Source organism: Mercenaria mercenaria, chromosome 2 (assembly GCF_021730395.1).
Source record: "Mercenaria mercenaria strain notata chromosome 2, MADL_Memer_1, whole genome shotgun sequence".
NCBI classification, from domain to species: domain Eukaryota; kingdom Metazoa; phylum Mollusca; class Bivalvia; order Venerida; family Veneridae; genus Mercenaria; species Mercenaria mercenaria.
The window spans coordinates 45,659,726-45,677,772 of record NC_069362.1 but is presented as its reverse complement, the minus strand read 5'-3'; the positions used below and the strand labels follow the sequence as shown (position 1 = coordinate 45,677,772).

General features: G+C 32.2%; 1 long non-coding RNA gene across 1 annotated transcript; it reads left to right on the top strand.

Moving 5' to 3' along the window:
• Window positions 1–9,857: 9,857 nt before the first annotated feature.
• On the top strand, window positions 9,858–12,112 carry LOC128548478 (uncharacterized). The gene is made up of 3 exons (XR_008367073.1): window positions 9,858–10,456; window positions 11,316–11,423; window positions 11,781–12,112. It is a non-coding gene; the product is annotated as an uncharacterized LOC128548478 (long non-coding RNA).
• Window positions 12,113–18,047: the final 5,935 nt, after the last annotated feature.

Below are 18,047 nucleotides of genomic sequence, written 5' to 3'. Positions count from 1 at the left end.
AAATGAATAAAAAAATAACTAAATAACTATCTATCTATCTAACTAACTAACTAAATAAATAAATAAACACCGTCACTGGTTCCTGTTTAAATAAGAACAAAAAAAATGAATATAACCATAATTATTTTGTCACTTTCACCGATTGTTGAAAAGTGACTTCTAATAGTAAAGGCCATAATTTTATGGCTGAAATGCCAAATAAAAGAAAAAACTCGCAAAGAATTGATTTTTTGTGTAAATAGTTTACAGGATGTATGTAACAACATATTAAAAGTATCGGAAAGTATCATGATGCAAAATGTCTATTTTGGGGTAAAAATGTTAAAAAAATAAATGAAACTGTGGATTTCTGGAATCGACCCATAGCACCAGAATTATGCATCTTAAGAGATCCAAATTTGGCACAACATTAGGTTACTATATTGTACAAAATATAAATTAATTAGAAATTTTGTAAAAAGCAAGATGGCGTCCTAAATCCAATATGGCCGCCATAAAAATCGACATTTAAACCAGAATTATCATTGATTTTATGTCAAATTGTCTCATATCATTGCTTTTACATACAATAAATTGATTATTGTTATATGCAGCTTAAGATGGATAACATACTGCCAGAAGATTCAATACGGGGCAATAGTGAAGTATACAGACAAACTTTTTGAGTAATTCAGCAGTAGAAATTGTCGTTAAGCAGCGGTTACAAAACTTCCTTATTAATTAACAAAACATGTATGAGTACAATTATTTGTTTTCTTAGTAGGATCATTTCCCATCTTTCTTAGTAGGATCATTTCCTATCTGATAATCATCTTTTTGAGAAAAATTACATTGAAATTGTTTACAGTTCTGTTTTCACTAAATAGAAAAATAGCGCGAAATAGATGATAGTTGCATAATGGCGGATTCAAATAGTCCTCAGGTTTTGTTTCATTATTTTCTTTTCAATTCTTGCTGAAATCACATGACAGATCTATACTTGATCTGTAGGTAGCCTTTTCATAATGAAATAATAACATTACAGAATTTGCCATGTATACTTAGATCATACACCACCTCTACAATCTGGAGTCTCGATCATTGTTAGCTAATTTTGTAGTTTGAGTGTTTGACTGAAAATATTTTCCTGCATCAAACATGACCCCGACTTTTTATATATCTTAATTCAGAACTGACAATATTCTTTAAGAAAATGTAAGTTGCAGACATTTTACATTTTAAATTGGTCCTGGTGTGTGCTGCGGCCATTGCAAATACGTGAATTTTATATAGAATAAAGAAAAACAACTATTTAGTGTGTTGTATGTGGTTAATTACAGTGACAACTTGATTTCATCATCACACATGATGTTATATACAATAGTAAAAGGGAACCAACAATTTATTAGAAATACACCTCTGCTTGGTAAGTAAATAAGACAGATTACAATGAAATCATTTTCTATCCAGCGATTGATGTAAACACATTGAGGATTCAACTTATAATTTATTCAAGTACCTTAAATGAGCTATTAATTGCAGCTAACGTGAAATGGCAGATAAATTACATAAAAGAAGATTTGAGACTAAAAAAAGAGTTGCAGTATTGTAACTAGGTTTCGAGCTTTAGGGCCAGCACATAGAAATTAAACCTTTACGGGATAGACGATAGCAAATACAGGCTGAGCATTGGAAAGTTGAGACAGAGACGTTTGGTTTGGTAATCTTCTGAGTCAGTAAGAGAGTTCCAGCTCACAGACGGGGTTCAACATTCATACCAATATGGTGGTTAATGCTATATGTTATAGCATATAAACACTGAGCATCCAAGAGTCAGGGCAATCATACCGAGTTGCAACTTCAAGTAAGAGAACATCGGCTGAACATCTATGTGAAAACACATCTGTGGATGTCTCTGAATTATTTTTTTGTACTTTTAGCATGTGCAGATGTTGAGTTCTGCTCAACCCGGGGCTGAGGGCGTGGACGGTAGCATGCATTTTCACTACCGTCCATGAACAGGCTCAATCAAACCGAGCCTGCAACATTTTCGTGTTTGTTGTGTTGAGCAACCTGTGGAGTTTCCATTTTTTTTCTATTTTTGTATGTTGTCCATTCAAAGACATTGTCTGACGGGAACTTCAACAAAAAGACCTGTCAAATATAGCATCCACAGCCTATAGAAGTTTGAGCTGACTATCATTAGTTGAAGGTTGTTAGTTTGAAACATTGAGTGATTTTTGCCTGATCCCTGAAATTATCTAGCTCATAACCAGGGATACAAATTAGCAGGGGCCCAGTAGCCCATGGCTATATAGATATTGGGCTGGGCCCCTAAATTGTTTGAGAAAATGCCTATATACCTAATGTTAAATATTTATTTTTGACAGTCTGGGTCCCTAAATAAAAATAGCTAGTTTGTATCCCTGATAACTGCAATTATTTATGAAATATTGGAACACAAATCATTTAGGCGAAATAGTTAGAGAAAAAAAATATATATGAGGTATATGGTTTCACTAGCTCTACGTGTTTTAACAAAGGACATCCTACATAGTTTTTCAGTAAGTCTGTTACAATGTTTAAGATACTAAAGGCATAGGCACTCTCCTGGGTCATATAACTCACATTTGACATACATAATATTGATATATATATGCTAGGTGGAAGTGTTGTTATGATATAGGTTCTTCTGCTTTTGCAAAGCATATTTTTGTAAAATGTTATCAATTTATGTTCTTGGTAAAGGTTATAACACACTTCATAGCCGATCTTCTTTATTCTTTACAAAATTTATATATTTCCAATGACTGTAGCACACATCAGGACCTATTTTAAATTTTTATAACTCACATTGTTTTGCAGAATATTGTCAAATACTAAATATAAAGAAAAAGAAAAAAGCATGAGTCATGTTTGATGCTGAAAAAATATTTTCAGTCAAACACACATTTTTTAAATCAGTTAAAGAATGAGACCCTTAAATTGTAGAGGGTGGTGTATGGTCTAAGTATACATGACAAGTACTGTAGTGTTATCATTTCATTATGAAAATGCTACCAACATGTCAGGTATAGATTTGTCATGTGATTTCAGCAAGAATTGAAAAGAAAATAAGGAAAATAGTTCTACAGAGCAAAAAATAAAATCGAGGACTATATGAATCCGCCATTATGCGACTACCATTTTTCGCGCCATTTGCCTATTTAGTGTCTTTATGCCTATAAGATAAACTTGTTTCTCTAACATTGTGCAAGTTTCATTTGAAATGTACAAACAACCCAGATGCATGTAAAAACACAAGGTTATAGTCTGATACCAACAGGGTCTAAGGTTTTATGGTAATTTCAGTAACGTATGACAACTCGTCAAATTTTGGCAAAAATAGCTGTCACAACATAATTTTCAATCAGTTATCATAACTGTAGCCTACTTTTGCCCTGTTTTGTAATTTTCTACTCGGATCTGTATACAAATTACACATTTAAGCAGTAACTGTTAAATATGTTGGTTTTACCTCTGACTACTAGAAATCAGTAATATTTAGGATACCAATGTGCAGTTTTTGAGAAACAATACTGTACAATTAAAACATTAAAAATGTGATATTTTTTGAGTTGTATCAATATTTAAGCAAAATTGCAATAATTCTGTCATTTTCTATCAATTCTAGTCAAAGAAAACCTTTCCCATGTGGCCAGATTTCATTTTTGTGCCCTTGTATGTTACAGCACACTAAATAGCTGCTGTTCTTCTTTATTCTAGATAAAATTGTCATATTTCCAATGGCCGCAGAACACATCTGGACCTACTTTAAGTGTCTGTAACTTACATTTTCTTGAAGAATATCCTCAGTCCTGAATAAAAATCGGAAGAAAAGCGGGGATCATGTTTGATGCAAGAAAAATATTTTCAGTCAAACCATTTCAGAGCCATTTTCCTATTCAGTGTATGTATTCCTAAATGATCTATGGAGGCCATTTTGGAATCGGGAAGCCATCTTGAATTTGTTTAAGACTGAAGTTTGTGCGTTTTGAAATAAAATGTATGTATGTTCTATGATGCTAGTAATTTTTCACACTATTTGAAGTTTTTGAAATACTTAAAACGGTTTTCCCGTATATTGAAAATTTAATGGCGGCCATCTTGGATTTTGGCGGCCATCTTGATTTTTTTTAAATAATCTTGAGCTTAATTTTTTTGTGTTATAATTCTCTACTAACATGCAAAATTTCGCTTTCTTAATAAAAACAATGAAATTATTATGGGTCGATTCCAGAAATTCATAGTTTCAATTATATTTTTTAACGTTTTACCCCAAAAAAATGCATTTTGCACCATGATACTTTTCTATACTTTTAGTATGTTGTTACATACGTCTTTTAGAATGCTTACACCAAAAATCAATTCTTTGCGAGTTTTTTCCTCTATTTTCATAAAAGGCCTTTACTATAATAGAATCTGATAATTTGTATATGATTATGTATATTACCAGTAAGCACTAGTCCATACTTAAAATACCAGATTACTTCAAACAACAATATTTCTTTTTATCCAACATGTTTACCTCCGATTTGCTGTCAGCCTTTTTTGTAGTTTCGGAACCTGGCTATCTTCTTGAATCAACATATCCGTCATCGTGTTTCGCCAACATGCAAACTCCTCACAAAAACTAATTGTTCAGCATGCAGCTCAATTTTGAGTATATTTGAGAAATCTATATTTAACAGGCTGGGCACATCTCCCAATCGGGTTAAATTACCTTGATCGGGGTAATTTACCCCGATTGAGGTAAAATGATAACAAAAGAACCGTAAAATATCTTGCTGATCACTCATTTCCGTGAAAGTGCGAGTTTTCTCCCCTATTGCTCAATATGTCAAATTGGAAAACATTCCTAAATTAACAAGAAAATATAAATTTGGATGCTGTATTAAATGCGCAATTTGGGTTAAAAAAACTCAAATTTTGGGAATCGACATGCAAATGGTATCAAAATCACCTTTTTAAGTCACAATCAATGAAAAAAGTTAGCTAGGAAGACGTCAATGTTACTGAGGCAGCCATTGTTGTTGTTGTTGTTCTCAAGCCGTGATGCACAAAAGCAAATATTCTATTGTTTTATAATTAACGTACAGGGTGTTCATATACACTTTTTACAACTTATTTTTTAAATGCTAATATAATTAAGTAAATTAGCATTGTATAAATAAAGTTATAAAATAGGTAGCTGATAACTATTGCAGGCCCGCTTGCATAGTTGAAATACTACATAGAGGTCTATAGCATATATGATAAACTGGTTTATAATCTATGCCATGTACATAATATCTATCTTTTTTCCAATAATGTCAGACGCCTCACGGGGTATATGTGTTGATAGAACTGGAAATAAATGAATAAAGCATGAAATACGTGATTTTGACTTTGTTTCTTTTCTTATTAATAACCGTTAATATGTATCATCTGACAGGAATACAGCGACAGTGTTACATGTGCATATTCATATATACAGTATATATATGTATACAGTTTCTAAGTTTACATTAGGATTTTTCCCCAGGTTTTTAACAGAGTAAGTTTCCCGTTTCCCACGTAACAGTTTAATCAATTTTCTGCATTTTCTGCATTATTTAAGTTGGTATTGGACAAAGACTGCAAACAGAATTAGTACTGAGATGTAATAGTTACCTTGTATGCAATCTTTAATGTTTATTTTGAGTACATTTGATACTATTTAACAAGAGATATTTAAATAGTAATTTTGTAAATAAATGATTTTTACTTAATTTTACCACACATAGAAAAATAATCCTTGCATTATACATTGTCCTTGCCCATGGTCCTATATGTTGTCTGTTATGTTGCAGGTAATTATGTCGAAGTGTTCTTGTAAAAACCACTGTGAATACAGTGAAGGGAAAACATTTAGAGTTCTTAAACTTTCGTACAAAAAAGATAAAAAGTGAAACGGTAAAATTTATGAAAGCAAATGTCATTATACCTGAAAGAGCAAATGCTGTATGTGATGTTTGTGCAAAATATGTGCAAGAAAATTTAATGATCGAACCTAGTGCTAAAAGGGTTAGATTACATGTAAATGAAAACCACATCAGATTAATACAAGATATTGAAAGTGGTAAAGTACCAGAAGAAATGTTGGCTGCTTTTGCTAAAGCAATTGGTAGTACAATTTCAGATTCCATTTATAATGACGCAATAAGGATATCCGCCTTATATAAAACAGCATCTTTTCAAGATGCTTTCAAGGTCAATGATTGGATAAACGATAGAAATAAAGTGTTGACTTCCTTCCTTATGGCAGCAGCAAATATGGCAACACCTGAAAATAACATTAGAAAAAATTTGTGCCTTGCTGGCTCCATTGATTCCCTGTACAAAGCAAGATATTTACCTACAATTGCCCCGGTCCATTTTTACAAAAAATTGATATTTTACTACATAACAGGAAGTAAATATGTTGTAAGAATGAATTCTGTGCATGCTCCTGGCGGTAGTTATACTTGCATTAAAAATTGGCTTAAAAATTTATGCCACCGGAATGAAAAAGCACCACAATGTAATGACACAATAACATTTTTTGACAACAATCAGGTGGTTGCCCGCAATTGGAGAGTTAACTTTGACTATAAATGCAGGGCAAGTGTTATAACAAATTTGATCCACATTACACCAGCCATTGATTCCAAATTACAGCAAAAAGAAAACCTTAATCCAAACAAATGGCTGTATCATACTCAAGACCCTATAGCAATTATTGAAGAAATTAAAAAGGAAATGAAGTTTAATGGCGAAATGTTCCAAAATATCAGAGATCAAATAATAGAAGGAAGGATAATGAAAATCAAGGCAGATATGAAAATTTGTAATGGAAATTTTGTGGATGATGTAGACATCAAAATGAATGGTAATACTTAGTTACTTTTTTGATAAATGATATTAATAATACACTCCATTGGACTGTAAATAAATATTCTAACATGGCTCGATTTGATTTTCAGTTAAACAAAGAAGAAAACCCAGCTATGTATATTCTGCGATAAACAAGGGTCGGCGCGCGAGAGCATTATGACGTCAATTATGACGTCAAATTGCCGCATGACGACCGATACATTACTCCTCGCGTAAATGAAGCCCATCATAATATTTATTAAAATATATCAATGACCATGTCAGAATGAAAACAATCAAGACCTTCTTGAGATTTATCGTCTAATTTACCACGGTTCATCGTTCAGATGCTTCAGTATATAACCACTCGGGCTAACGCCCTCGTGGTTCAATTCCTACGCATCTTAACTCTGAACCGTGGTAAAAGAGACGATAAACCACTCAAAGGCCTTGATTATTTGTTAAATATATCATAAGCTATAATCTACACCAAAATCATCCTAATTATCATCTTCTGCGGCAACATCTTCATCAATATAAATAGACAATTGAAATAAGTTATTGTTTTAAAGTAATGTAACACGTAAATGCCTATTATAATTAGTCTTATAATAAGTAAATCCAAGACTATTATTATTTTGCTTGGTTCATATGATCTTACATAATTTTTCATAAATACATTAAATGTATCATTGACATGAAAAAGATTAAAATACTTAGATTTATGTTAACTTTGTTTATGTAAAAACATTTAAGACGGAATTGTAACAGATGATAACGCAGATCCGGCTGACACTTATGACTGGGCTCCAAGTAAGCATCCCATACAATCACCCAAGATTGCTGTTGGAGAGCCATCCATGTGCAATCCTTGTTCTTACAAATCTGTAAGAAAAGTTCTAGAGGTAATATAATAATTTAAGAATGTCACCATAGTATAAAAATATTGTACTTAGTATATCGAAATTTCGACATACGTAAATCGAAATTTTACTAAGTAATACGAAATTTCGATTACAAAAATAACATACATATGTCAATAATGCTCTTCAATACGTTCTCTTCTGTTAAAACAGTTATTAAGTTTATATCAGTATGGTAGCATATTCCTTAATAAGATAAACATATCAGTTTCGTGTAAACATTAGTTTTTCATGAAAACTTTAATATTTTTCGTGAAAGATTGGCCCATTTTCGCGAAAGTTATATGGTTTTCTTATGCAGAAGTAGGTACTAACGCAATTTTTTGTCCCTTAATATTTTCAGTTCTTTCCCAGTAAATATGTTACACATTCGCGAAAATATTTTATGCTTTTGTTTAAATCTCGGTACTTGTTCGCAAAACTTATCTGGTTATCGTATACAAAAATATGCCACAACATATGGTGGCATATTTCTGCATTCACTTAAGCAGATAGTTTTCGCTATAATTTTTACACTTAACGTGAAAATTAATCTAAAAAAATCACGGTTAAATTTTTTGCGAAAATTTTCTTTTTAACGAAATTTCATAACATTTTCATGAAATTTTTATGATTATCGTATGTAGAAATATGCCACCATAACCATACTCCAGGAAGTAACGACCTTATGTTATTATTGAAGCACATACAAACAGAAACAATAGGAGACGAGAAAAAGTGGACGATTGTCGGATGTGATGGTCTTCCATACACAATTGGGTCTAGGCTCATCGAGTCTGATAGAAATCTACAAAACATTTTGATGTTACCAGGAGCTGGGCATATTGAAATGAATGCGACAAAAGCAGTATTTAAAATTCTTTGGGATGTCTGCCTTGAAGAACTTTCAAAAATGTTAGGTTTCAGGACACCCAGGGCACTTTTATGTAGCAAATTATGTACTGACCACCATAAGGCATGGTACATACATAAAATTTACTTCAATGGTACAATGGATGAAATAATTAGACAATATCTAGTTAATTGTCACCAGAGTAATATTGAAATTTCTTTAAAAGATTTTTATATATACATTTCGAAATCTACAACAAACACTAGATTTTTATGTGATTCTTTGTTTAATGTGGTTCTATCTCTTTTTGTTTATCGCGCTGGAATAAGGAAAAACAATACTGATTTTGTTATGGCAGGTAGATCAGTGTTTCAAAAACTATTTTATGTCACAAACATGACAAATTATCAAGAAATAATATTTAAAGATTTAAAAACTAGAAGTATAGCACCTGATGAGGTAAAAAAGTATCTACAAAATATTGAAAGTTACTCGGTTAGTGGCATTGATTGTAAAGGTGAAGGTGGAGATTTTATACTTGAGGCTGTTAACAAGAACACCAAACAATGGTTACCACCTGGAATCACCACAGAAAAACACTGGCTTCAAGTATGCAGAAATGTTGACAGTTTAAAAGAGGTGATTTTTAGCTAGACTTTTCAAAGAATAGTACAGCTATTGCACTCAACCGTGCCTTGGCGTGCACGACGCACAGGCGTCCAGATTTGGTTAAGTTTTTAAGTATGTGAGATGATATCTTAGTACCCACTTATGGGAATGAATTGAAACTCCACACACTTATCCACTGTCATGAGCTAATACGCACTGACGTAGGTACCATAAACCTGTGTCGCATTTTTAAAAAACATATGCCCCTTTTTGACTTTCATATTCATTAAATTGACAAGGCTGTTGAAAAGTCGAGCGCTGCTGTCCTCTGACAGCTCTTGTTATAAAATTTATACTATCGGGTATAACATTAATCATTTCTATTTTTTTATTAAGTGTTTATTAAAAATGCTATATACTTTTATATATATTTATCAGAAAACAATAGTCTTCTCTTATGGAATTAAATAATATTTTGTTGATATTTAGATAATTAAAATGTTTATGTTTATCAATGAAATTAACAGAAAGACTGTATCTATCTAATAATATTTAACTACAATGTTTATACAATAAGGATAACATTCAGTTGCAGCAAATTTGTCTAGAGAGTTCGGAATATATGACAGAGAAACAGATAAGACGTACCACAGGAAATTTCATAGAGAAATTTTAGAATGGCGGGTGAAATTACGTAAATCAGAGTATCTTTCTAAACACAAAGACGGTGAAATGTAAGTGCATAATATGCTTATATAAGTAATAAGTTCATTCATTAAATGTACCTTTTTTATTAATATATTTATTAAACAAAAAAAATACACTTATTCTTTTAATACTGTTAAAGTTAAATATTTCCTTAAAACTGATTTTATAAAATCACACAATACAATACATTTCAGTCAACATACCTCATTAACCGGAAGAAAGCTTGACAAAGAGTTGATTCTATTTGAGAGGAAATGCAATGAAAACATAAATACATACCTAGATAGTGCATCATCTGGCCAAACGCCAAAGAAAAATTTGAGTATTTCACCAGTGTTTGTAACTGAAGAGGACAGAAACAAGTATCATGATATAGGAAGGAAAAACAAAACCGAAATCATAGTCATTGTAGACAATTTAATTCATGAAATAAGAGAAATGGGTAATTTATCTGAAGCCATCCAACTTGAACATCAGTGGGCGAAAATAAAAGGTATATGTTTTAGAGGAATTTTTTTATATGCGTAGGACCATAATATTTTATGGTTTTTACATCTTTGTCATGTTTGTAAACGAAACCAACACACAATGAATGAACCCAATAATTACAGTTCTCAACTTCGCACTTTAGCCAGTTGCAGACCTTTTTCTTTCCAATTTGTGTGTTATCACATACTTTACAGTTGTTTACTGTGCTATGGTTGACCTTTCTCCTCTTTCTTCCTGTGTCCACGTTTAGTTGGTTTTCTTCCACTGGTTGAATTTCAGGAGGAGGTGGGTATTTGGCCCCACTTTTAAGTTGTGAGTCCACAGCTGATACTGACCGGGTATCATTATTGTCAACACATTCTATAATGTTATATTGAAAGAAAAAAACGCATTGATAGTACAGCATGTTTGTCATCTCATTAAAACGAAAATACTCAGATAAAATGCAAAAAATAATTTAACGTAGTTCTTGAAAGAAATTACATTAAATAAACATGTTTAAATTGATGGAAGGCCGTATACACATACATTTGTTACAATTAAAGCCTATGTAAAATAATTGGTAGTGTTTAACCTACACTATGTAATACGGTAAAATAATATTTTTATTAAATACCTTCATCAGCAGTCCAGCCAGAAGTGTGGAACACACCCTTGGAACCATTCTCACATTCCCACTTTGCAAACCATTTAGTGTTGGTACGTTTTTGCAAGTCAGTCATCTGTGAAATTATATAATTATAAAAAGAAAAATGTATATCATTATGTGTAATACATTTATACAAAATGTATGAATTACTTGGAACATATTTGAGAGAAAACAATAAAATGCAGCTAGCAATGTAATATTTTCATATACGCAGTAAACACCAAGAATGAGATTCTGCAATTTTATAAAGAAGTAACCATTGCATTAGAGGATGCCACTTCAATACAGACAGCATGTGACCTAGAATCGGACTCAAGCGACGGTATATGTCATATGAAACATAACTTTACCTTTTGTAGTATAGTAGCTTTTCTCTTGGATAAGCTCTTGCTTCTCGCAACTGGATCTTCTATGTATTCCGTAGAGATGCGCCCTGTGTGGTGTGTCTTCGCTGTACATTCCTGACCCTTTATATTCTTTCCGGGGTTAATGTTTCCGGATATCTTATTTTCCTATTACAAATTAAAACATTTCAGATCGAAATCGATACAGGCTTTAAAAATAAGTGTCTATTTTATACTTGAAATGACAACGTACCCTGTTATACATGTATTCACATTGCATATTTAGCTCAAATTTAGCTTACTGTATATTTAATTTAATATTTTATATTTTTCAGAATCAGACTATGAAGATTTGTAATATAACGATGTAACAGAGCAGCATAGATCTAGTAGGTTAGGATACTTACAGACATGATGTTCACTGTTGTCACAGGTCTATCGAGTACTGTGTATACGCTCGGGAAATGTATGATTGTAGTCATGTGTTCTGTGTAACTTCCGTTTATGATTTAAAATGCAAGTTTATTTTTTTTTATAAAAATTTACAAATTCATAGAAAACATTTTTACAAACACCCTATACTTTGTATTAATAATTAATAATTTCCAAGAAAATGCTTTTGTGCATCAAGGATTGACAACAACAACAACAAAAATGGACGTCTCAGTAATATGCACGTCTTCCTAGGTGATTTGTTTGATTGATTATGTGTTGAAAAGGTGATTTTGATACCATTTGCATGTCGATTCCCAAAATTTGAGTTTTTTTAACCCAAAATGCGCATTTAATACAGCATCCAAATTTATATTTTCTTGTTAATTTAGGAATGATTTCCGATTTGACATATTGAGCAATAGGGGAGAAAACTCGCACTTTCACGGAAATGAGTGATCAGCAAGATATTTTACGTTTTTTTTTGTTATCATTTTACCTCAATCGGGGTAAATTACCCCGATCAAGGTAATTTACCCCGATTGGGAGATGTGCCCAGCCTGTTTAACTGTTTAGCATTTGTGACTGCAAATGACTCTAAATGTTAATGAACGTTAAATCTTAGTAAATCCGGTATTTGAGTAAAACTGAATTTATACAAATAACCTGCATTCTTTCATATGCCCTACTGACAAACTAGCGCTAACGGTACAAAGATAATATCACTCTTATAAAAACACGTTAATCCAAATTTCTATACAACGCCTGAGGGATTTTTTAATAATTGCAGTTTTTATGTCACGTGGTCTAAGTCGGATAGACAACTCGTGCCGTTGTCTACGGGATTTATACAACTCGCTTTGCTCGTTGTATATATCCCGTAGACAACGGCACTCGTTGTCTATCCTATACGTGACTACAGAAAAAAATATTTTATAGCGATATATGTAGTTTGAACGATAGCTGAATTCTTGAAGAGCTATCTCTTTTCTGCGGCTGAAAGGGATATCTTTCTTTCTTTGTAATAGAGATAACACTCATAACAGAGATTTGTACGGCGTACCATTTAGGTCAAAAGTTTAAAATCGCTCATTCACGTTCAGCGTGTATATTTACAAGCTCAACGTACAAATATACACGCTCAGCGTATAAATATACACGGTCAACGTGTATTATACACGCTGACCGTATAAAATACACGCTGGGTGTATTAATTCACACGCTAAACGCGTAAATTTACACGGTAAGTGCGTATATTTGTTGACCGGTTTCCAATATTAGAACTTGAACGGAGCGATACCATAGTACACGCTTAGCGTGTCAGTATGCACACTGAGCGTGTAAATTTACCGCGTATATTTATGCGAATTTTGAACCAGTGCGAATGTGTAGTACAATTCGGATGTGCATATAAATGTGAAATATGCACGCTCGTTTGTGCTACAAGACGCTTAATTTGCATGATTGGTCTGGTATATACTGTGGTGGTTGTTCGTTTAAATTCTCTCTACCTATGAATATCTATAATTATTTTTTTATGGAGAATCAACTGAAACAGACCATTTCTGGAGAATTGAAAGGTTTTCATTCACAACACACAAACATGGCACGAAAGTCAATAAATGTAAATTTTTTCTTATACTTTGGTTGATAGCATTAATAAAGTTTCTTTAGAACATGGGCAATTAACGTTAAGAGTTTATGTTAAATAATTGTAAAGATAAACATTGATTAATATATATATAATGTATTTAGATAGAACTTAAATAGTTGAATAGTAAAAAGTAAATAGAAAATAAAATGGTAGTTATTGAAGAGAACTGCTGTTGTTGCTGAAGTTACGTAAAAAACTATAACACCAAACCTTGAGCGGCGGCTTCATTTGTATGTGAAGTTTATCGTGAAAACTATAAAAAATAATAAACAATTTACATGTAATTATTAAAATGATAAAAATTTCGTACTCTATCGCTCAAGACACTTAGTGTAGCCTGCACGTATTTAGTTTGTAATGCCCTTTTTGTAACAACCAGTAGGTTTGGGACTATTAATATGTGGTATTATAGTAAGACACATTGGGGAATCATTCCAATAACATGACTAAAACAGTATCTAAAATAAAAGTAAACGTTGTAAATAAGCAATTACTTTTAATTGACATTACCTCTTGTCCTATGGATAATTACTGAAGATTTCTTTCCAAGTTCTAGTTTCCGTTTGACATTTGAAAGTCAGATAGAGTATAGGCAGCTGGGAATAATTCGTCACTCTTCAAATCTGTTATTTATGAGAATGTATTGTGGTACTAATACCCAAAATGTCAAATGGCTAAGAAAAGACTGGTTCGCATATTGGTATGTTAATTATGAATTGCTCAGATACATAAATATGTTTCATTTCATTAAAATACGACAAGTAATCCGTTGGGATTTTATTAAATGTTTCTAAATGGTCTTCTTATATTTCAGTGGACATCCGGGAATAGCAGATACGTTGTACTTTCTTGCAAACGACATTGTCAGGAGCCACTTGAATATTTTATGACTCGAGTGGCAAAGAAATCGTTTAAGTAATTCGGCTGGATAAAAGCATTATAATAATACCATGTGAATCTGTGTATGAATTTGCCGAGTGTAGGTTGTCAATGGCAAGACAAGACAACCTATACATTCTTGAGTTACTACTGTTATGATCAAAGCTTTATTCAAACATTTTACCTACAACTTTCCTTTTGTGAAATGAACAATATTTCTAATTGTCATTTCAGATATATTTTATCAAATCGTATCTGCACAAATGGAATTATGAATTGGAACTTTAGTTCAAATTTGACATTTATTACATAACGATTGCAAATAGAGGTACGGAGCACAACAAATTTAAGTATATAGCCGCCTTTAAACAGCACATTAGACTAGATAAATTGTTCTCTTACCTTTCTGAATACATGATATATCTTTTATTACGTAATTTGTTAACGTGACTGGCCCTCTATTTCAATCTTAAAATCAAACGCAAAATCAAACAAACCAAGTTATAAACCACGCCATTGTGGTAGTTTCAGTTATACAAACAATGTCTTTGTATTTATTATTAATGCTCCGAAAGGGGTATGTTCAGCTTTACTGAATTATGCAGCAAAATATATTATCGACTTTTAAAATCTGTTTATCTTATTTTGAAAAAGTTATGGTTCTTTTTTTAATTTTAGTTCGTATCTTCCATATCGAATCAGTCAGTTGGGAAATTTTTTAATTCATATTTCTTTCGAAAACGTGTTCAAGACTTTGAAGGTATCTAAAGTTACAAAAACGCAAGAACGGCACAAAACCCGAAAATGATTTTTTAATGAAAATAAATTAACAGGATAGTAAGTGATGCCCTTACATGTCATCATACATATTGGTCACATAATGCAATGTTATTTCTTTTCTAAACTGTTTCTTCAGAAGAAAAGAGATCTTATTTCGAGATCTACCATTCGAGTATTGACTGTCGCATATATTCTATGGCTTTAAGCCTGCTTATCCAATCTCAATGATTACACTTAGATCTTACAGACAGGAACAATTATGGTCTGAATGTATCTCCCCTGGCATATAAAATCTCTCGGAAGTAGGCTCTGTTTATTATTTATTTATGCTGGTCTATAGAAAATATATTTACAGTCGTCTAGAATTTACCATACTTTGTTTGTCATTGTGGTTTGATGTATGTATATGCTCAGAAAGTTTATAAACGTGAACACATTGCAAATATTTCGTTTCGCATTTTCTGTGTGATCATATTATGCGTGATCATTATTTTGCATTTAAAGAGAAATGTTAAGTTATTTTAAAATTCACGAAACCTTCGCAAAAACTTAAACTTGAACGATAATCATGAGTCTAATGAAATTTTATAACATATGAAAGACAGTATTCCCCGGATATTAAAATGTAAAGAATTGTGCAAAGACAGTTACACACTGCAGATTGTATTAATATGACCTATTAACACTGACTTTTGTATTCCCTACAAAGACTTACATAGAGACAACACGCACGTTGTCAAATGCGTCTAATGTTATAATACTACATACGTACCCAATAGTTTTGCTATTCTGTCATTGCAATGATTATTGAAATTTATCAAGTGATTTGAATTTATTTCAAAACGGGAGTCATTTAACTATTCTAAAAAAATATCCAGGAATCTGTGTGACAAAGGTTTAATCTTATTTAAAGTTTGAAAAATCAACAGGAGTAACGTGAATATTGAACACACTTTTGGCAACAGGTTTTAATTCAGGTTAGCGGAATGAAAATGTTTCTGCATTTGTGTTGACATGTGAAAATTAATAATTTCATCATAAAGGAAACAACGTTACCATTAATTCTGAGTAAATGTATATTACGATTTGAATGATACTGTCCTAAAACGTTCTGTTCATTTTAATTGAAAATCACCGTAAGCATTTTTTGCATACCACTGCTTGGCTATATAAAACAGATGAAAGTGAAACAAAGCGCATATCGCGAACTACTGGCTTTTACGTGTCAGTAACATTTGTATATTTTGCAAGCATGAAATTAGCAATCTTGGTATACTCGTCTATAAACGTTAATGCATTGTGCATTGTTTAGAACCCTTTGTCTCAAAAGAAATATAGATATTATTAATTACACTGCTTGTTGGTGACAGGATACGGGATATACGCTGTTGAGGAAATCCATATCAGGCGAGAGCGAAGCTCGAGCCTGATATGGATTTTTGAGACAGCGTATATCCCGTATCCCGTCACCAACAAGCAGTGTAACGATTTTATCTTGCCGACTACCTTTTACATCCTCGCTGTACTGATTGACACAATTTTTATATTAATAAAGCTACTAACAGTGCAGACTGGAATCCTGAAATCTTCCCTGGTTTTCATGCTTTGATTATAGTTGATTAACACCAGCCATAAAATGAAAAATGAACTGTATTTTGACAGAATCACAAAACACAGAAGCTCATTTATACAGGTTATGAACTGGTTTTGAAAAACTTTTACGTTCCTTCCTTTCGAAAAATTATTAGAAAAATTATTAGACGATGTCAGGAATGTCTTAAAACTTCCGCTTTAGTCCCGTGTCCTGTTAATTCCTTTATGTTGCAGGTAGATTAAATGATCCTACAACAAACTGCTGTCTTACAAATGTGTAAATTCCTTTGCTTTTCGATGACTTTACTAAAAGAACATTTCAATCTGTCAACGGTCAATCGCGGCCGTGCCATACAGAGTTACTGTTCTTCTATATAATTTCCACTCACTTCACGAACCTAAATTAGATAGGAAAAATAAGAACGGCAAGAAAACACTATTTTTTTTTTATCTCGGAAATGATATCTATAACTTGGGCTTATAATCTGACTTGTTTTAATTACCCTAGCGATGCGGCAGCCATTTTGTTTTTAATCAAAATGCATATCTGTAATGTACTTGCAGGATATGGAATATATCCTGTCTCCACGTGACGTCTGTTAACCAATAAAAATGCAAGAATCTTGTAGAAGGCGAGATAAATTGTAATTCTTGTTTACATTCAAGACAATGTATTTTAAATTTGCTTGCACTCACTTACTGCGGACCTTAGTGGAAATAAATGCCAATTTCACTCTTCAGTTATACCAGACAAAACGTCAAATTGCCATTGGACATTTTCCTTCCTCAGATATCCCCATAATGATGGATTCCTAATGTGAGCTGTGAGGCACATAAATTGTTAAACATCAATGGAAGAGTAATAGGGGCGAAAGTAAAAAGAGGCGAATGCTTTTCCTTTATAACCATCATATTGCTTTTATATACAATTCATGTACGTAGTTTATGTTTAAAATGTCTTAGATAACTATTTTATTGGTTTGAAATGAATGTATAATAGCTAATTTTCACAGACGCTTAGGTAACATATATCTTGATAACCACTATTATAATATTGGTTTGAAATAAATGTATGTCAGCTATTTTTCACAGTAACTTAGGTTCACTACATCTTTTTAATCACTATAATTATGTTTGAAATAAATGTATGTCAGTTTATTTTCGCCTTAGGTAAGTTTAATAAAACGGTAACAGACTTAAATGTTTATTTTTAATATATAATGATGTAACTTTATATGAAAGGTAGCCAGTTGGAGCAAGATGA